Source organism: Zalophus californianus, chromosome 12 (assembly GCF_009762305.2).
Source record: "Zalophus californianus isolate mZalCal1 chromosome 12, mZalCal1.pri.v2, whole genome shotgun sequence".
NCBI lineage: Eukaryota > Metazoa > Chordata > Mammalia > Carnivora > Otariidae > Zalophus > Zalophus californianus.
Window position 1 is genome coordinate 48,085,561 of NC_045606.1, and position 21,753 is coordinate 48,107,313.

At 35.0% G+C, this 21,753-nt stretch overlaps 1 long non-coding RNA gene across 1 annotated transcript in view; it reads right to left on the minus strand.

Annotated features, from left to right (window-relative positions):
• Positions 1-21,753, minus strand: part of LOC113911466 — a 65,126-nt gene that overhangs the window by 13,375 nt on the left and 29,998 nt on the right. Inside the window, exons 3-8 of the long non-coding RNA XR_003516476.2 lie at positions 9,596-9,639; positions 8,873-9,032; positions 7,884-7,960; positions 2,981-3,052; positions 866-1,068; positions 617-676 (exon numbers count right to left, since the gene is read on the minus strand). This is a non-coding gene — a long non-coding RNA (uncharacterized LOC113911466). The remainder of the gene's footprint in view (positions 1-616; positions 677-865; positions 1,069-2,980; positions 3,053-7,883; positions 7,961-8,872; positions 9,033-9,595; positions 9,640-21,753) is intronic.

Sequence of the window (21,753 nt, forward strand, 5' to 3'; positions counted from 1 at the left end):
CATAACATCAAAAATGTTGCTACGACTAGTAACACGTTTGAGCTATTCCACCACTCAGTCCTTGATGTAGCCAAGTATTAGAACACAAATTCCAAGACTGAAAGAAATTTGGAAAGGTATACTATGTTTGTGGATAAGTAGAAGAAAGAACTGGAAAAAATCTACAATTTTGGAACTTTAATTCTCCAACTCACCAGTTTTCATCGATAGATGATACAAGAATACTGTATTTCTGTTTTTTATTTAATCAAACTAATTTCAAAATTGAGTTCCCATCCCGTAAGGATGGTGAAAGATATCACCTCAGTTTTTCTGGTAGTCCCCTGCCCAGAGTAGTACAAAGGTCCCAAATGTTAAGAAATGGGAAATCTCTCTGGTCACTTGTTGGCAACTGAGACTGGCTGCCCTAGGGAGGTCTGATATCTTTTGCTTTCAGGAGCCCTAGTCCTCCTTTTAGGCATGTTTGAAAAAGATGAGAATCTGCTTCTCAGCAAAGTTCCAGAGGCTTGTGTGACCTACGGATCTTTATCCTTTCCTTGGGTCATAGAAAAAAAATTTTTCTGCTTTTCAAAGGCATACCCCTGTCTTCTGCCTCCACAGAACCCCAACAACGTACCTTCACTGATTCTAGAAGAAGTCTACATCATGCAGCTTCTATTTTCTGCCCTGCAAAGACCTCCAAGAAAAAGATTAACAAAGTCAGCTATTTGCTTAGAATGAAGAGAAGAGAAAATTTCTAGGGAGAACAAAAGCTATTTAATATTTAAACTAAATATTGCCAGAAAAAATTATTTTAAAAAATGAAAAGTTTATCAAAAAATTTTAGTACTAACTGAGCCAAAATATGCAAGATATTTTATCTTACCTTTTCAATGCAACGCATTCTAGGAGGTCATGGAACACATGTTGTAATTATTTCCCGTTAATTTTTGTTTGGTTTCTTTGAATTCAAACTAAAATTGACTTTATCACTCACTAAACTACTCTCTAATCTCTCCCCGATCCAGTAATTTCTCCTCCATTGTCTGCATTGGTGATTGCACTGCCAAGGCAAGTCCTGAGACATCTCTTAAAGAAAACAAACAAGCAAAACAACAAAATAACTCAATCCATGTAGGCAATCACTCGTGATGCCCTCTATGCAACCTACAGATCCCCATCTCTCTGTATGGAAAGTACTTCACTTGGATATGGCTCTTCTTCTACACCTGGAGAAACTTCCAGTATTCTCTAAGCTCATGTCAAGACCTACCTTCTCCAAAAAAGTGCTCAATATTTTTTTTTTTTTTTTACATACAGTGGCTCCTCTTGTCTGAAAACTCCCAGCTTTGCTTTTCTGCAACCATTTATTATTTCCCTGAGTATATACTTGCTTTAGGCATCTTGTTATTATACTTCTTGTATTTTTTTATTTTATTTTTTATACTGCTTATATTTTTAAATCATTCGTATTATTGATGAAGTTTTACCTATGTGTCTTTAGACTGTGGGCTTTGAGTGTGAGGCTATGATTCTTCTTTGTAGGCCCCCATACAGAGATCCACATGCCCTGTGAAACTGCTTCATCCTGCCTTCAAAATGTCTGATACGAATGTACAGCCACACCTCAGCCTGATGACTATGGCAGAATTTAGAGAAAAAAATGCTTCCAGTGTAAATTAACATAGAATAAATTAGGCAAGCATAATCACTGGATTCCTTTATAATTTTCACATATTACATTAATATTTTAAGTGTGTTCTATATATATACATATAGCTTTTCTTATAAATAAAATGGCTTAGTACACATCCTGATTTTGATAGACTTAGAGAAAGGGATCCCACATTCTTCTGGAACAGAGAAATAGGAAAATCAACCAGTGCAGGGGATATCTTCCCTCCAAGAGAAAGCATAAAACTTCCTCCGGCAACCAAAATCCAATCAAATTTTGAAAAGCACGTTTTATGCATATAAAGATGGATAATACATGAATTATCCATTCATCAAAGCATTAAACTCAAAAACTAACTTCTGCCCTCCAGAATGGCGCCATTGCACATTTCTGTTCCAGAATAATTCATGTGGATATATCTGGCAGCCAAACATGAAACTGTGGGTGCTGAGTGGCTGGCAGCTGGCCAAGTATTTAACCCTGCTGTTTTAGAATGCCATAAAATAAGCACAATTTAATCTTTCAAAATCATTTGGTCAGTGACTGTGATTTCCGCAGAAAATAACTTCAAAGAAGACAGGCACCTTTGTTGATACTTGTTTAAGCAGCTTTGAGTGCCAATGTATTTAAGAATAGGAAGCACAAACCTCAAAGCCTGTAATACATTCTTGGGATTATATACCAAGGGGATGTGTAGACTGGCCTATTAAATTTCCCTGGTGGTAAGGATGTGCTTAGATTGATACAAGTATGAGATGATGTCATCGGATAAAAAGACTGGTTCAGTCAGTAGAGCGTGCCACTCTTGATCTCAGGGTTGTTAAGTTCAAGCCCCACAATGGGTGTAGAAATTACTTAAAAATAAAATCTTAAAAAATAAAAGTCATGACAAGCAGATGGATACTGCTTGTTAAAATCTATGAAAGTAGAGACTTTGCCATAGATACTGGGAAGGGACTGGTGGTTGCCAAAGGTGGGGGTGGGGGTGGATGAAATGGGTGAAGGAAATCAACAGGTACAAACTTCCAATTATAAAATCTGTAATGTAAAGCATGGCAACTGCAGTTAATAACAGGATATTGCCTGTTTGAAAGCTAGTAAGAGAGTAAACCTTAAAAGTTCTCATCCCAAGAAAAAAAATATTTTGTAACTATGTGTGGTGATGGATGTTAACTAAACTTATTGTGATCATTTAAAAATATACAAATATGAAATCATTATGCACACCTGAAACTAACATAACGTACATCAATTATACCTCAATTTAAAAAAACAGAGACTTTGCTATAAAAAACACAAATCAGTGTATAAAATCGTGATGTTTACCTGTGACCCGGAAAAAATCCAAACACTTCTTTAGGATACTCCCCATAACTTCATTTAATTTATGACATGGATCTGAAATAAAGATTATATCCTTATATCTTATGGTTAGTCAGAAATATAAAAACTATTTTTAAGCTGTCACTTGACAGTTGTGTAGACTATTACATGATGTATTTCAATAACTGTATCCATATTATGTGGAGACAAACTCTAGGGAAAGTAACTGATCTCCCTTGATTAAAGCTGAGAATCTATTTCAGATTAAGGAAACCACTTTATACATCCTATCATGAAGAACCCAGTGTGATAATTTAAAAATTTTTGTTATTGTCAGTAAAACTCCGGTATATGGTTTATTATTAAGATCTTCTCATCTTCCCTTGATTGAAACAAAGTGTATGGAAGAACAAAACTGCATTCTTTTCCTAATGAATTTATCTAATTTAGACTTTTTTTTATTATGTTAATGTTAATCACCATACATCATTAGTTTTTGATGTAGTGCTCATTGTTTGTGTATAACACCCAGTGCTCCATGCAGAATGTGCCTACACAAAGTAGTGTGAACCAAAATTACTTCTGGGACGCCTGGGTGGTTCAATCAGTTAAGCGTCTGCCTTCAGCTCAGGTCATGATCCTAATGTCCTGGGATGGAGTCTGGCATCCAGCTCCTTGCTCAGTGGGGAGCCTGCTTCTCCCTCTGCCTCTGCCCCTCCACCTGCTTGTGCTCTCTCTCTCTCTGACAAATAAATAAATAAAATCTTTTAAAAAAAGAAACAAAATTACTTCTAATATCAATACCACAAGGCAATTTACCTTCTTTATCTTACCATTGAAAACCAACATAGGTAAGTCACATTACATATTTTATTAATACCTCTAAGATCATTTCTGTCATCAATTTTGTCCATTATTTGTTGCATAAATATTCTATTTTATCTCCTTTCATTTTCTGATGACAATTTTTAATTCTCTTCTCAGTCTCATATAACTCACGCCACTTTTTAGATTTTTAGTTCCTTGATCTCTTTCTCTCACACATTCATTGCCAATCTATATTTATTTTCTTCCCTACTTAAACTGGGCTCCATGATTTGTCTTAATACTACCCTCAAATTCCTTGCCCTTTGAATATCTTTGTGTTGTACTTTTAGAGGGTCAATTTCTATCTCTGGCTTATTCCAACCAGTTACTTTCTCTGTTACTTTCTGCCAGTGATTACCAGGAAAAATGAAATGGCTTAACTTTATTAATAAATGCCATTACAAACATATTAGCTGGAGCTATCTTCATAGGAATTCCCATTTCACCCAGAGATTGTTCCGGGTGTTTATGTTATTCTCATACCTACATGATTCACTCTCTGCAAAACATCCATCTTCCTAAATCACAGGGCAAAATTTCCTCCCCTCAAACCCCACAGGGATAAGGGTCTGGATCATCCCACGAGGAAAGCAACCTAGACTAAGAGAGCTACTAGTTGAGGGTGGAGGGGCACCTAAAACAGGCGGTAGAGGAAGGGATAAGAGTATTAATTACTCTCTAAAAGAGGACTTAACGAATAAGCCCAGAATAAACCTAACATTCTGATTCTTCATGAAGCAGAAATCCTATCTTTTCTTTTTTTTATAAAATTATTTTTTAATTTTATTATGTTATGTTAATCACCATACATTGCATCATTAGTTTATGATGCAGTGTTCCATGATTCACTGTTTGCCTATACGTGCCCTCTTTAATACCCATCACCGGGCTAACCCATCCCCCCACCCCCTGCCCTCTAGAACCCTCAGTTTGTTTCTCAGAGTCCATAGTCTCTCATGGTTCCTCTCCCCCTCCGATTCCCAACCCCTTCATTTTGCCCTTCCTACTATCTTCTTCTCTCTTTTTTTTTTTTTAACATATAATGTATTTTTTGTTTCAGAGGTACAGGTCTGTGATTCAACAGTCTTACACAATTCACAGCTTGGGGAGGGTATGTGCTATGGTGAGCTCCGTGAATTGTGTAAGTCCTATCTTTTCTTAAAGATTGATGTCAATTATTCCTACCAGTATCGTTGACTCATTTGCTTTGCTCATGGTCTCTGGCATAAGGAGCCTGAAGTAACTGATTGATAGCTGTCCCATAGAATTCAATGGGACTATTACTGTGTACAATGATGGAAGAATTCTTCTTTGAAACCAGAATCTCTCAATTCACAGAGCCTAAATTTGTGGCAATGAGAAGCACAAGGACCCCAAGTATGTTCCAGGAGTGATGGTAACTGAGAATATTCTTACTTCGACTACTTGGATCCCAGATCCATGTATTTATTCTCCTTGAAGACAAAAACCTACGATAATGGTTTTAGAGTATACACTCCATCCTGAGAATAATCAGTCCTGGAGGGGGATCCTTGTAGGATATAATTTCAAACTTGTGACTCAGCTGTATCTTTAGAAGGCCAAGATGATGTGCTCCCAGGCTAGTGGCTTCTGTGCAGTCTTATATGGAAAAGAACCAATCAATCTCTTGGTCATTTTCCAACTGTCACACATCCTTTGATACAATTATCAAAATTATTTGGTATTATTTGTGAATAAAACACTCTCTAAGTCCTCAGATAGTGGGTCCAGAGACATCCTGCTGGCATGAAAGTTAATCCCATACCAAGAATATGTGTCAATTATAGTCAAGATGAATTGCTGCTCCTTTCAGAGTGGAAGGATCCAATGTAGTCAGCCAAGAAGCTGACTGGATTCTTCAAGGGACAGTGGTGTACCAGGGTCCAAGATTGATCTCTTTGCTGACAATGTGGACAGTCATTCAGCAGAGACAGTCATTAGATTAGCACTGGTAAGTGGGAGCCCATGATGCAGAGCCCATGCATAGCCTTCATGACAACATTCTTCATTGTTCACTGTGCCAGCACAAGGGTGGATTATGATGAAGCCTGGGTGATGTCTACCAGTCAAGTCAATGTATCAGTTTGGTTGGTTAGTATCTCTTCTGTGGACCGTGTGTGTGTTCTCTGATAGATATTGACATATGAATCAAAGGTCTGCACATTTTGTGCTTGTTTCATAGGTCCAAATACATGTCACTTCTCCAGATCTCCTTGTCCTCAATTTTCCATTCTTTCTTTCCTATGTCCCTGACCAACCATCTGTGCTATTGCCACTGTCTATGGGTGCATGGGACCTTGAGGTATTTCTCTTTCCACACAAAGTGAATGCCAAATACAACACTTTTAGCTCAACTTATTGGGAGAGTTTTCCTGTACCACTGCCTTTCAGGGAAACCTCTGCTTGGAGTTGTGATTCAGCCATTCATTTTCAGCTAATGCCAAGAGAACATACCAACACCTTAGTGAACCCATTACTAAGGGACATTCTCCTCCATCAGCTGTTATAAACGACCTTCAACACTGCCATAGGTGTGACTTGGGGGAGATATGCTGGTACAAGAGTGGTAGATAACACGGGTTGGGGGAGGAATTTATTGTCCCTGCTTACACCTGACTCTGGATTTATCATTTCCATCTTATGACTGGTGGGTCCCTCTGATCATATTACCTAAATAACCTGAGAGGACATAGTTCTCCGACTGCTTGATCACTGGATCTCACAGGGCCAGAAGCTCCTTTCCTACCAGGGCCCAGTTGCATACCAGGAGCTGACTTTCAATAGGTATGAAGTTCATTGCAATAAATGATATGTCCTTCTTCCAGAAACCCAGGGGTCTATGTATTAATATTCCCACCAGTGATACCTCTCGTCTTATAGTACCATAGGGGCAATGTTTTCATTCTCCCAACACAGATACTTCTGGCATCACAGTACAATATGGCTCAAGTGGCATTGTACTTACACCATATTACGCCCTTTCCTGCTTTGAGCCCCACTAAAAACTGGTAGTCTTCTGCCACCCAGAAGATGTATTGGAACATTATTTGTCCTTAAGTGCTAAGGATAATAGCTACAGAATTCAGAATTTTGTTATAGAACAGTGAGTTTTGTGCTTATTTCTTAGAAAACTTATTTAAATATCCACTATCAGCAAACTTTGCTTTGGGCTGCTGGTGTATGAACTTGGATAGGAACATTTTTACCTCTTTATTTAGCATTTCCTTCAACTATGCTCCACAGCTGCATCAGGTAATACCTGTTACTTGTCATTAATAGAAATCATAGGCATTTTCTTATCATATTACAGTTATCACATATATCTTGAACTGTTGTTTTTATACATTAATTTAATATTGTGAGTTATTATACTTGCCACTACTTCTTAGTTTTTAAGAATTAAATAGTACATCTATTACTGCATCAAAAATGCATGTTTAACATATTTGGTATAATATTTCCTTTATAGTTCTCTACATTTTATGTCATTTATTTACAAACATTTTTTACTCTATAACCTTCTACAGAATGCCACAGAGGTCTAATTTACAACATAAAAATGTTCAGAACCCCTGTCTCGACCAAACTTCTCTCTCTCACACATGCTCCTTTATGACATTCAGGCTTCAGCTTCAAGGGAAACTCCTCAGAGGTCTCCTGACCACCCACCCTAAAGCGGCCTCCTGGGTGCTTTTTACAACATCCTGTTTTGGTTTTTTTTTTTTTTTTTTTTCATCAACATGTTTATAAGTGCCTTGTATTTCCTTGTCCACATGGCTGTTGTTGGCTCATACTTGATCTGGTTGACATTTCCTTCTTAAATGTCCCACTCTAACATCTCAGACTTATCCTTCTGGACTTTCTTCCTTGGAGGAATTTCCTTTAAATGATAATTTTCCTTAGTTTTTGTCCACTAGCACTTCTTTATTCTCTGATTCATTTTTCTACGTGGATAACTTCACCCATGGCCACAAGTCCAAACAATTAAAATGTATTATTCCCAAGAGGATATACAGACCCATAATCCTTTATCTGTCATCGTGAAATCCCTTAAGCTCCTTTTTTCTACAAAACTCCCTGGCAGCAAAACATTACCTGAAATGACAAAAGAGCCTTTATTTACCTCATGCCCTGTGAACATTCATACATTTCACAATTAGAACTTGTATTTTGTTTATTACATGGTACTGTCAGGATTCTCCTAAAAATGCTACCTTTCATAGGATGGGAGTAACACATCACTTTTTTAAGATTGAAAAACTGTGAAATTGAGAAGAGATCAAGACCTCATATTCATATTTCTAGCCCAGATTTAGAGAAGGAGTCAAGTGTTTTCTGAGAATCCCACAAACTTAACACGATTTCCTTCCTTTCCTATTTACCAGCCACATCTCCACTCACTTCCCTAAGGAAGTGAGTCTGACCAGGCTCGCACACACCATGCTGTTCCATACCTTTGCCCCTGAAGAGTAACAAAGCAGAATTAATGAATACCATCCAAGGACTTCTGATTGAATAATTATTGCTGAAATCTTTACCACACTAAATTAAAGAAATGCACCTTCTAGTATTTCTCTTGCTACTAGATGAGGAGCTCCTTAAGTGAAAGAGGCACATCATTTTCCCACAACCCAACACAGTGCCTGGCTTTGTGTTATCTGTTGTGTCTGTCACTTAAGCTGAGTTCCTTTATTGTCCCTCTCATCTTTCTCTTTAACCTTTACACCAATCAATCATGTCTTTTGAATCCATCCTCTCCTCTCTATCATTTATGGCACTGCTATGTGCCCTCATTATCTCTCACCCAGTGTCCTGAGATACTGTCCAATGTTTCTCTGTCAATTCACTTCCTGTGTAGTCCGTTATTGTTCTAACTGAATGATTTAACTGTGTTACATGCTAATTTTAAAAGTTTTAAGTGACTTTACACTATCAGTATGATGTTCAAAATTATTAGCATGGCATAAATGTCCATAATTTGCACTTAATCTACTATTCAAGCAATACCTTGTGTAATCCAACACCACATTTTTTTACTTCCAAGTAATACTTCTGTGACATGAGTCTTCTTGCTCTTCCTGGAATGTAAGCCTCCATAATGATCTCATGTCAAGAATTAGATCACAAGGAGGCCAGGCACAATTTCATTGGTAAATTTGTAGAAATTCTCAGGAAAAGCAATAAAACAAAATCTCTTGTCATGTAAATATATCAAAGCACAAAATAAGTATATATTGTCATTTTTAAAAAATAGCATACAAAAAGGAAAATTTCATTCCAATCTAACTTGGGTTATTCAAACTAACAGCATATGACAAAAATGTCACATTCCAATCTAATTTGCAATATGAAGATAATAAAATAATGCATATGAAAATCCAGCAATTTAAAAATTTATACTTACTTTTCTTTCATGAAAACTAAGTATATTTAGTATTAGGAAATGTGCTAATAAAACTCACATTAATAGATTAAATGATGAAAATGGTACATCCATCTCAAAATAAATGGATAACCATCTGATAAAATTCAATATCCACTAATAAGTCAGAAATACATGGATAGTTAAATTTTTTTGTATCATAAACCAATATGAAGAACATACTCTAGAATAAAACAGTGTTTAATTAGTACTAAAGTTAATACATTAGTTAGGGTTCTCTAGAGAAACAGAACCAATAGAATATATATAGGTATATGTGAGAAGATTTATTATAAGAATTGACTCACAAGGTTATGGAGATTGATAAGTTCCACAATCTGCTGTCTACCACCTGGAGAAGCAGGAAAGCCAAAGACATAATTTTGTTGAAGGCCAAAGGCCTGAAAACCAGGTATAAGCAAACGATGTAAGTCCCAGAGTCCAAAGGCCCAAGAACCAGAAGCTCCAAAGTCCAAGGCCCACAGAAGATGGGCATCCCAGCTCAATATGAGAAAGAGAATTTAGCCTTCCTCTGTGTTTGTGTTCTAATCAAGCCTTCAGTGCATTGGCTGCTGTTGCTTATATTGCTGAGGGAAGATCTTCTTTACTAAGTCTATGATTCAAATGCTAATTTTTTCCAGAAACACTGTGAGACACACACCCAGAAATAATGTTTGCCAGCTATCTGCGTATCCATTAACACAGTCAGGTTGATACACAAAATTAACCATCACAGTTAAAATTAAGATAAGCGTATCAGTTCTCACCACTATTACATAATTATTCCATAAGTAGTCAACACATTGGTAAATATATATATATGTATGTATAAAAGGAAAGGATGACACAAAATTTTAATTTTTTGTAGATTATATGATAATTTCTTTAGAAAAGCAAAATAACTGTTGCACAAATTATTAGAAATTATAACAAATTCCAATAAGGTAGCCACTTGCAAAATAAATTATTTTCCTTTACCAACAGTATCACATATAAAATATATGTCCCATTTACAAAAATCAATAAAAATATAACATACCTATAAGGAAACTTCAAAAGTAATAGTTAATGTCCACATGAATATGATTATAAAACTTACTCAGGGATGTAAAAAAGATTTTTAATGGGATATATATTACAGGATAGTAAATTGTAAAATATTTAAAAATAGCAATCTTTCCTAAATAAATGTGAAAATTCAATACATTCCCAATGAAAGCAAATATTTCTTTTTGGTCTCAAATGAAATGTGAATAAAGCTAAGAAGAAAATTCTCTGAATATAAACAATGAGTGTGACCTGGTCCTTAAATTTTATTATAAAGTTAAAGTGATTAGAAACATTTGATATTGATGTGAAAACAAACATATCAATGGCACAAAAGAGGGAATCTAAAAATAGAAGTGAATATGCATGGGAAAATAATATATGTAAAAGTTGGCATTTCTACATAGTCTAGATCATTCATCATGTAGTATTGAGCAAAATAGCTTAGAATTTGGGGGTGGGGGGAAACGTGGAAAATAAACCTGGACACCTCTTTACTCACACCAAAATAAATTCCAAATGGACTTCAAAGTATCATGCATGTAAAAAAGAACAACCATATTGTGAGAAATCATTTATAAATATCTTTCATCTTTGAAGTGGAGAGCCTTTTCTAAATATGTTGCAAAATTCAAAGACACAAAGCAAAATATTTAATAAATTTTAAAACATAAAATTTGAAAAATATAAGGAAAAAAAGGAAAACCCTTAACAGAGTAGAAAGACAAGAATATGATAGCCAAATGGGTAATAATTACAATAGAGAAAAAAAGTCCTATAAATCATAATGAAGCAGAGAGCAACATGAAAGAAAATTTAGCAAAATTTCCCAAAATGACATTTCAAAGTCAAAGACATCCAATGACCTAAAAACATATAATCAGGTTCTTCACCTCAACAACGCAAAAAGTTATGAATACAAACAATGAAATATTATTACCATATGGTTGACAAATATTTTTAAATGATGAATAAGGCAACTTGGTAGTGTTTATCAAAATTTCAGTTGTGCATATTTTTGAATCCCTAGTTTCAGTTCTAAGTATCTAGTCTTCACAAATACACAAGTGGCAAAGATTTCTGTTTGAGGTTGATATGGAGTAACTTTTGCAGTAAGGAAAACCTGAAAATAGCATAAACATTGTTCAAAAGGGGAGGAATTAAATAAATTAGCATATAAACTACCCACAAATATGAAGACATTAAAAATCAAATAGATATGCATGATATATTTGCAGGTGAAGATAAGAATGTTGTAGAATAAAATATAGAATAAGACCCTATTTATGACAAGTAGCTTTTACATATTTTTAAAGATTTTATTTATTTATTTATTTATTTTTAAGAGAGAGAAAAAGAGAGAGCAAGTTGCAGGGGGAAGAGCAGAGGAAGAAGGATAAGCAGACTCCACGCTGATCACAGAGTCCCACACAGGGAATGTAGTATTTATATTAAGAACACATTGAGATTTTTAGAAATGCACAAAGATGATAGTAGTGGAGAGGGGAGTGAGATTGGTGTGTGAGCAGCAGGAAGTGGAAGGTAAAGAACAGTGGAGAGAACAGTAAAAATTGCCTTTGAATTTTATATATAATCTGTATTGCTAGGAGATTTTTTTTTTTACATAAGCACATACTATTTGTATTATTTTTTTAAAGGAAAAGAAGAAAAGGAATTGTGCTAATGCTCAGGTTTGTATAGGAGTGATAAAATAGGTGATCCTCTTGACAATTTTGTTGGCAATGGAAATTATTATAGATTTTGGAAAGAATTTGGTAGCAGCATTGTAAATCTAACTGTATACATACATATTTCTCTCTCTAGATATATACTATATATTATATATAAACCCAAGTATGCTAAACTGTTTATGAGAGAATGCCCACTGGAGAACTGTTTCTAATATTTAAAATCTGGAAACAACCTAAATATTTTAGCAATAAGGAATTGGCTAAATGAATTATGACTTATTTATTAAGGGAATACAGTGCAATATTACAAATATTGGAGCATATGGGGCGCCTGGGTGGCTGAGTAGGTTAAGCCTCCAACTCTTGGTTTTGGCTCAGGTCATGATCTCAGGGTTGTGAGATTCAGCCCAGTATTGGGTTCCACACTAGGCATGGAGGCTGCTTAAGGCTCTTAAGATTCTCTCTCTCCCTCTCCCTCTGCACATCCCCCAAAATATAATATATACGCACACACATACTTTGGAACATATCTCCTTGCATTGATGGGGAAAGTGGTCCATGAATGATGAGTAAGCAAAACTGAGAGGTTGCAGGACAGGACCTAAAATTCTACCCAGTTTTATAAAGTAATAATATTTTTTACATGATAATAATATGAACTGTTAATGTATACCATGTTGGTATACACAGGTAAAAAAATCAGAAATGATATATATGAATCTGTTAACATATATATGTTGTATATTAATATACATATATAATCTTTGATATATTTTAAAAGTGAGCTTAAGGAAATTCTCTAAATTTTTGCTCTCCTATTGATAAATGCTTTCAAATAATTATTTAGTACTCTTAAAATTAAAAAAATAAGAATATATTATTGATAATTCAAAACTACCTAGGTTTTTAGATGTCCACACAATGTATTAATATGAAGCATTTCTGGGTGAAATTAAATATGCTGTCTTCTTTGCAAAAAGTCAAATGAAACTTAATCTATGTAAGTACTTATTAATTTGGTGTCACTCTTATTAAAATATAAATACCCAAGAGCTCAAATATTGCCTATTTGCACAAATCACACCACTCATTTAGGTGACGTTAAAGGGTAGGAACATTTCCACCTTATTTTCACAGAAATTAGCTTATCTCTATGTAGACCTTCGTCATACAAACACTTTCATCAATGCCCATATCCTAAAATTGGTATTTTCCCCTTAGTCAGTAACATAAAAATAGTGCTTAATGACATGACTTTCCCATCCTCATCTCTTGTGGTTATACTTGATAATTTCCTCTTTTGCAAAAATCCGAATGTTGAAACAGATGAGCCACATCATTACTAACCAATCCACCTTCCACCTTATGCATTAGACGTACATTCTTAAACAATTAGAGTTTATATTCTCTTTTGAAAAGCTTGATTCCCATAAGGTATTATGACACTGAAACGGAAATTCATGGAGATAATATTAAAAAAGAATTAATTATGTTTTCAGAAGATTTTATCTTATTTCAGACTTTGGTCATAATTAAAATCTTTAATTACTTTTGTGAGTTAAAGAAAAAATTAAATATAAAAATTTAGTTTGGTAAGGTACATTTTATTTATTTATTTATTTATATTTTTTAGTAAGTTATATTTTAAATATAAGAATTCAAAGTAATTTATGAACTGAATCTAATATATTCAAGTTAGGAAATATATGTTAAATATCTGATTTATATTGGATTGAAAAGAGGCACTAAAAGCATGATTAACATGACTTTCTTAAATATATATGAATAAAAGACTACCTTAATGATAATGGTAATTTTTTATGGTTTAATTTGGAGTTAATTTTGGAGATTTTAGTTTCCTATACATATAATATTTATGCATCTTACAAGCTCTAAATAATTTTCATTTTACATAAAGGGAAAAGAAGGTAAAACTCTAAAAATTCAAAAACTCTAAAATTCAAGTTAATAATGGAAATACCACCAGGAAATAGATAGGTAGATAGATACACAGGTAGATACATAGATATAGATAGACACATACATATATGTATTAGTTGGAGGCTCTTTGTTATAAAGTTAGAGGTTGCAAGGTAAGATATATGGACTACCATTCCTTACTTACTGCATTATATATGTACATATATAATACATACATACACATAACATACACACACACACCTAATACTTCATCTCCTGGACTCTAGAAGCAGAATACGACTTTACAACCACACTCACCCACACTCACCCTCACTTAGCAGTTTAAGGCAAGGCTACTCCATCCTTTAGGGCTATTTTTTAATTTTGAATCATTTCCTCTAGCTTTCCATGGTAAAGTATATTTTTTAATATTTTATATAAAAAATACTGAATGGCCTTATTAGCTGCAAGCTATAAATGCCACAAAACAGATTTGGAAATTGGAACATACCCAACATAAATGGTTACCAACAGTGAATGGGAAGGCATACGAAACAGGGCCATAAAGCCACCACACAATATGAGGAAAATCATTAAACGATCTGGAAAAGCATCAAGATGGCTGGCCTCTTTGTAGTTCCAGCACAAAGACTGAGACTTATTTCTAAATATTTTCCCTGGTGGGGAATAACAGCTTGAAAATAATCCCAGATGTATTCATTTGTGTAACCATTTGCTTCTTGTAGCATATAGGCATGGAAAAATTATTGAAGGCTTCAATTCTGGACTTGTATTTTTTAAATGTCAGGCTTTTGAAAAATAGCACCATTTTTCTTTAAAACCATTCATTTACCTGGAATGTTGGCCAGCAGGCCTATAATATGGACTTGGTTTTGTTAAGATTGAAAAAATGCCCAATGGCAAAAGAGGAATGGGCAATTTTAGTGGATATAACTAAATATTAACCCAAACTCAAATGAGCAAATGTCCAAGCAGAGTAAAAAAACAATGTTTTTATGCTTCTAAGCTAGCCAAGGATTTCTAGATCCTGTTAAACATAAATTTAGAGAAAGAAAGTAATCTAGAAGGTTTTCTTTAAAGATACTAAAAGCAAAGCATTTAAAATAAAGTTTAAGACCATCAACTTTATACTTAGGGATTTTTGTTTCCCTTGAAAGTATCCTCTCATTTTGAGATTATTCTAGATATTGAGATAAGAAGTCCAAGAACTAAATATCATTTTTAAAAATCGATTTTCAAGTAAAGATAGATCAAACAATTCACAGTCCTTTGTCAATTGTTGGCCAATTCATTTAAACTCAACTCTGTTAGGTATTAATTCTGCTTTCTACATATGAGTATGCATTACTTTTTTTAAGTAGACTGTCTTGTAAGTGTGGTATATGTGTATGCCTGTGTGAGTATGTGTACAGAGAAAAAGAGAGTGAGATTATAATTCAGTGTCCTTTTCTTCACTTGACCAGATTTTGTTTTAAAAATCATTGGGGAATGTCTAACATTTTTGGTAGGCATTCCAATGTTAAAATAAACATTGGGTATTATTATTACTATTGTTATTAACTAGATTGCTGTTTAGAATGTGAAGGGGTGTGTTTGAATCCATCATTCGTTTTACAAATATTTAGTGAGCACCTATATTATGTCAGCCACAGTTTGGCAACTAAGGTTCCAACAGGGATAATGAAATAGTACATCATTCCTCCAGAATGCTTCAGAAAACTGAGAATCATTTTCCTGATTATGTAAGGAAAATAACTGGAGACAAGAAACAAGTAGGAGAGTATTTCTTCATTTAGAGAACTCTATTTTATAAACATTGCATCAATCTCATAGTTTATGTAAGCGATTCGCCACCTGTACATGTGTAACGGATATCCTGTACCTTAGAAGAAATGTCTTTGACTCAGGTGATCTCTTGCTTAGAGACACACTATGAGCAACAGGACAATGACACCAGAAGGAACTGATTACATTAATTTCAAGTGAAAATAAGGAACTCAATCTAAACTATGTAAAACTCACCTCACTCTGATTTACTGCTCTTTCAGACCATTGAAGCTGCAAATAAAATTTATGAGGGAAGAACTATAAATTAGAATTGGATAAAGGCATAATTTTAGGCCTCAAGTTACTTGTACCGTTAGATTTTAGCACATAAAATTGGGAGCATAATACTAACAAGTTAATAAAATCAGCCAAGTGCTGACATGTAAAAACATTTTTTTTTTAACAATTGGTTGGTCCAATCAGTTAGCCTTGTTGACAACTTGAAATTTTGAAAACCTACATTACTTGTATTCAGTGAACATTAAAAATGTAGAAAAGTTCATGGATGCATGCAACAGAAGTTCACTGGTCTTGGAATACATTTGGGGGGTGGGGAAGTTGCCTTTAAAGTTAAAACTGTAAAATTACCACATAATAAAAGGCTGTGCTTTGAACACTAATTGCCCATTTATTTATTTATTTTTTTAAAAAACCTCCTTCCCTACAATCACGGTGTGATATATAAACTTTCTTTGGTTTTACTAAAGTGTGTTTTATATATTTTCAGTTCTATGGCTCTTTTCCATTTATTCTTGATTTTAATTTTACTAATATACGTTATTATCAATCAGGCATCACATCTACGAAGATCCCTACAGCGTTTTAATTGAGAGTAAATTGCCTTCAATAAATGGGGCCTCCTACTGGCCTAGAAAACTGGCCCACCCTAGTGGCTGGGCACAAATGCTCATTTGAAGAGTTAAACCGAGGCACGATAGCCCACTTTGTCAGCTGCCTAGAGGGACGTTGTCAAGTCTGGGACCCTGCTGCTTTATTCCTATAACTGTGTTTTAGAAACACCTCACAAGTGGAATTGTGGTTGCCTCATCCAGAAAATGTGGAAAGGATTAATGTGGCATGTAAAACAAATCACTCCTGAGCTCAGCTGAGAAAGTGGGTATTAAAAGCACTCCAGTCAAAAGAGCTTTAGTGAGAGGGTCACGGTGATATACAGTCCGCATATGTTGGGCTGGTAATGCTGCAGGGTGTTTGGAAATGGTAATGGTCCATGGGTGTAAAGTCTTTCAAGACCTCTTAAAGACACATATGTTTCTTGAGCGTGTTCTCCAAACAAGGACCTGTTATGGGTTAGATTCACTGAAGCTTTTAAACTTTATTGATTGGTTTGTGGGATTCCAGGTTCACTCACTGCTTAAAAAAAAAAAAAAAAAAAAAAAAAAAAACTGTTGATAAATACAGGCAAGAATCTCACTTTAATCTTAACCTTATGAATCAATAAACAATGTGGGATGTTGCCTCCTCATCGATTACAGTACACACTGTTTATTTTTATCATGGACGTGCTTGCTAGTTTTCAGAGTTAATGGGCAGTATATCTATGTTGTTCTTCTAAATCCAGGTGCTTTGTAGATTTATTTTGAGGGGGGGAAAAAAGGGAGAAACCTGAAGATTTCTTGCTATTTGAAATATGAACCATAGCCTTAATAAAAACTTGTGGGTTTCAAGTTGAGAGAGAACAAATAAACCTGCTAAGTGTAATTTCATAAACTGGAACAATTTTCCTTGGTTTTCCCAATTTAGGAAGGAACTCATTCAGATCTCACATTATAATGCAAATATATAATCATAGCCACAGTCCAGTGAACTCTTAAAGAAATACAATCTACTAGTTTTCTACATGTGAGTAAATGGTTTCTGCCTATTCTCCTCTGTTTGGTTTATATTTGCACTTTTTTATGGGATGCTTCTATTTTTATTTCCTGGAAGGTTGTACCTCATCAATTTATTCATTTTTCTGAATAAACTACACCAAAGGATCATGCAAAATCTTTGAAAAGATGAAAGCACAGGCAGAGGTTGCAATAAATAAGGAGTGATGCATTTAAGTAGTTGTCAGCACGTGTACTCAAAACAAGCATGTGTTTTTAGGTAAGACCTGGAAAAACATCAAGACAGGCTAGCAGGAAGTACTAGTTAACTAACCTAAAAATCTCATCAGTAAAACTAAACAAATAAAAATATTATGTGAGATCGGAAAAAGTCAGGGTGCTTTTTCGATTTGGGTTCAGTGCTCCTGAGTTTGACCCCAACTTACAACCATGACTGCAAATATTTTTTCACCAACTTCAAGCATGACATTATTTGTTACCTTTACTTTACTGCAGCCCTGGTAAAAGTCAAGATCAATAATTTCTCAGGAACATTTCCACTCTACACTGAAATTACAACCAACCTGAGGGACACAGCAGATATAAAATTTCTTGCCATCTCTGTAAAACTCATAACGCATCACCATTGCCTTGTGTTTTAATTGAACTTCCTCTCTTAGGCCCATTCACATCATTGCTCTCTAACACATTTGGCCAGGAGGAAGGTGAAGAGCAAGAGTTCATGGTCATTGTATTGAGTACGAAATGGTTACAGTTGAAACAAGACAAAAATGTTGCATTATAATAGCAAGATGGTAATGATGAAGCTGTCAATATCATTGCATTTTAGTAGGCAAGCAATGAATGTTACTATATAATTTTATAATTCTGTAACTTAATAATTTACTTCATATTATGACTGTGGCTACTTGATGGTCAAAGAAACAACTAATGTTGCCTTCCATGCGTTTGACTGTGGCTGAAAAGGACACACATAACTTTACAAAATGCTTGGCATACATGAGTCACTTTTGTGCATGGATTGCTTGTATAGGATTTTGAGCTTCAAGTGCATTATTCTACGTGAAGAGTCTTCATAATCCACAAGTAAGCATGAATCTGCAGTCATGTCTTCCCAATTTGCTTATAATTATTGTTCCAGGGGCTTCCGCGGCAATAAGGTATTTCTGTATTATATATAAATGGAAGCAACTTTTATGTTTCCTATTAGAAACCACCAGTTACAAATATGAAACAACTGAAAACTTCCTATTCTAGGTTTAGAATTTTTTAAATGACTTTGAAAAAGTTAAACATCCAGAAAGTCAAAGTGCAATGCTTGTCTGTTCCATATTATTGCAAAAGTCATTTCTTTCCATATCGGAATGATGACAGGAAATGGATGATCTTGACGACAATCTTTCTTCTGATATTAGGTGTGTTTGAGTCCGTATGTGCATGTGACATTTTAACAGCTTTAAAATGAAAATTATTCTGGGCCTGAATGATTCTGAGTTGTCTAACCAGTACTAAGTTGGGAACTCACCGACACTCGTCCCCTGCGCTCAGTGGTCCTGACTTTGAATGCTTCCCCAAACACACTAATTGGGGACCTGGACTATGTTGAGTTTTGCAGGTTTCCACATCACCCAAACTGCACATGAGGGCAGACTAACCCACACCAAGATATGCTGCACACCTGTACAACAGATGACCAATTTTAAATGTGCAAAGAAAAACCTCCACAAAATAATATGATGTTTCCTTCACATGGTGTACATACAATTCAGACAGCTAAGGGGCTAAAGCATGCCATTTAGCTGTAAGTTTTCATTACTAAAGACATTTTATAGGGCTTAAATTTTATATAGTCCGGTATCAAGTAGTACTCCTAATTGCATGACTTCAAAGTAGACATGTGAGCCCTACTTTCATATTATTTTAGTGGCAAGCCGTCGCTGCCCTTCCAATTGTTCCTATGAGGTCCCACATTAACATTATTATTGGGGATTTTATTTAACTTCAATTTTAGTGAAAACTATTCCTCCTTCTTTGAATGGGAGTTTGAACACTGAGATTAAATTGATAGAGAAAATCAAGTCTGAATCGGTTTATAGCCCAGAGGTACGTTGTGAATCCCATAAAGCATTGTTGCAGGAACCTGGTTAGTGTTCTGTACACCTGCTTAATGTTTTTTTCATCATCACAAATGTCAAAGTGCTCAGTAAGTCACTGGGGTTTGAATGACAGCCACGCACTAAGCAAGCAGTTATGTTTTTTCACTACCAAATTGGACCATAAATGATGAAAAAGAGGTCAAAAAGGAAGTATGGAACCATACAAATTTGAAAGGGGAAACTGCTAATAGCCATAAACCTGGTGCAATCAAAGGCTTGGCAAGTCATTGCAAATTACCTGCTCTGTGAATTACTGATCACACTGCATTATGATATAGAACTTTCTAACTCCTTTCATCTGTAGTAACAGGGCTTCTAATAGCTCACAGATCAAAAGCAAAACACTGCCAGTGGAATTTTGACACAAATACACCAAGGTTGTACAAGCATAATGCATATGAATAAAATGTTAATATGCATCCAATATTGCATCTGGTCTGATTATTTAATATAGTATATGTATTTTATAAACCAAACTCACCAACATAATACTTATAGAAAGAGATGGCTGGTAAGATATGCTGAATTTAAAAGGAAGATAAAATTTTGCATGATACTTTCACTGGGGATTAATGTAGGTTGGTATGCCTTAAGCAAGATCTTGGCAATCTTTCAGATGCAAGATGTCAAGTTCCTAAATCCTTTTCTTCTAGCTCAAGACTCAGACATGTGGGAGTCAGGGGTACTCAAAATTGCCCCTCCAAATATTTTTCCTATTAGGGAAAATATCTATATCAATAAGTTTCTTTTGAAAAGATATGAAATGCCCAGGAAGGGTGAAGTCTGTTGGTCATTTGGAAGCCACTCTAATCAGATTGCTCTCCTCCTGCCCCCCTTGCTGGAGATCATGGGTACTGAATAAATGGACATTTTAATTCTAGATAAATAAGCCCAGGGAAAAGAACAAACAAACAAACAAAAACTCTGGATCATGAGTCATTTTATAGCAAAGATTTGGCTGAAGTACTGCTGAGCTAGATTTTGCATTGATGCAAAAATACCCCTGGTGCCTGGGTGGTGGTGAAGAGATAGAAGCAGACAAGGTAGATGGTTGTAAAAGAGAGATGCTCAGTTATACTTGGATCCTTTATACTTGATAATAACTGATATGCTTGAAAGTGAAAATCATTTCCTTGTTGGTTCTTAGATCTATGTTCCTATATAACCCACTGTGATTCTTTTGTAAGAAGAGTTTATTATGCACAAACAATGAATCATGGAACACTACATCAAAAACTAATGATGTACTGTATGGTGACTAACATAATTTTTAAAAAAGGAGTTTATTTTTCTTTTGTAAGAATTATTCATCAACTAGTGTTATTCCCTCTCATGCTGAAAATAGAGTGATGAGATAGCATTCCTATCTCTATAGGAAATATATATATGTAGGCACATATGCATAAATAAATACAGATTATGATAGTGCTATAAAGAGTATAAACAGAAAGCTGAGAGAATTTCTGAATAAGGGTGCTATTTGAGGTAAGATGGTCAGAAAAGGCTCTCCAATGAAGTAATGTAAAAGTTGGAATATGATTACCATAAAAAAGCGAGGCTAGTAAAGAATTAGGTAGATGGAGAAGATATGATTGATGGAAAGAAAAACAAGCATAAACGCCCAAAGTATGTGTAGATCTGAAAGTGCTTGATAAAAGTAAGAAACACACAATGTGGCTGAACCACAGTAAGCAGGGAAGAAAACAAAAAATGATGAGAACAGACAATACAAGGCTGTGAGTCAGAGTAAGGAGAAGAGCAACACATTGTAACTAGCTAATCTGGGGAGAATACTGGATCTGTGAGAGAGAACTGAAGCGAGAAGACCAGCCAGGTCAACACTGAGTTGCCCAAGTGAAGGATGATAGTGGTTCGATTAGAGTGATGGCAGTGCAAGTGAATAGAAATGAAAGCAAGGTGACTCACACCCACCAAGTCCCCAGAGAAATCCTGA